This window comes from Myotis davidii, unplaced genomic scaffold (assembly GCF_000327345.1).
Source record: "Myotis davidii unplaced genomic scaffold, ASM32734v1 scaffold762, whole genome shotgun sequence".
Lineage (NCBI taxonomy): Eukaryota > Metazoa > Chordata > Mammalia > Chiroptera > Vespertilionidae > Myotis > Myotis davidii.
In genome coordinates, this window is record NW_006293699.1 from 2468574 (window position 1) to 2469546 (window position 973).

The 973-nt window shown below is 49.3% G+C and overlaps 1 protein-coding gene across 1 annotated transcript in view; it reads left to right on the forward strand.

The window, feature by feature from the left end:
- Positions 1–973, forward strand: part of DPP6 (dipeptidyl peptidase like 6) — a 330888-nt gene that overhangs the window by 191624 nt on the left and 138291 nt on the right. The gene's annotated exons all lie outside the window — the stretch shown is intronic.

A 973-nucleotide genomic window follows, 5' to 3' on the forward strand; every position in this document is an offset into this window, starting at 1 on the left:
GAGGAGGAGGGAGGAGGAGGAAGAATGTACCAAACCAGGGGCGTACCTTAGGACAATATGGTGACTTGGTTTCAATCTCAGGATGACAGTCCCCCATAGAGGATGCCAACAGATGATGAGCTTTGGGTATCTCTAAAACAATCACAGTATTAATTGTTACTGTCACGTATCGGTTGACGTTCACGCGCCTTCGTGGACAGCCAAGTGACTGCCCCACGTCTCCTAGCGCTCAGCAGAGGCATGCCCTGCCTGGCTGACTCCCAACCCCAGTTCTCAAAGCCACGCCTCGGTTGCATTATAGCCACAAAGGTCAGCTTTTAGTTGCGCTAACTTGTTTTTTTCTCTGAGGACCCAGACAGGGAATGAAGTACCAATTACTTGTTACATTGACCGGGAGCGGTGTCTGGGGGTGAGGGAGTCTGAGAACCCTCCCATTTCTGTGAAAACTGACTCAGCCCCCAACATCGCCTCCTTCCAACCCGACGCTCCCGCTGTGTTAAGATCGCTTTTGGAAAATGAATCATGTAATTAACCAAATATTAGCAACAGCTTCTTTCTATTAACAAGACAGTGGGTTTCTGAATGGGGGAGCCTTTAGGCCTCAGGTTTTTGCAATATTAGGAGCTTACTGACCCCTCAACTAATCAGAGGGCAAGTGCTCAGCCAGGTGGCAGAACCAGGACGCAGAGGTGGGCTTGGGGCTCTGGAAAGCACCGCTGTCCCTTTAAAATACAAATGAGTCTGTTAAAATAGTTACAGTTACATGACTGGCAGGCCAAACCCCAGCAGCTCCCGGCCCCTCTGCAGACAAAGGTTTATACCTTTTTCACGGACTCCCTCCTTCTCTCTTCGCTCTCTAAAATCAATACAGTAAATATAGAAGGAGGAGGAGGAGGAGGTGGAGGAGGAGGAGGAGGAGGAGGAGAAAGAAGAGGAAAAAAGAGAAACAGAGGAGGAGGAGAAATGCTATGGA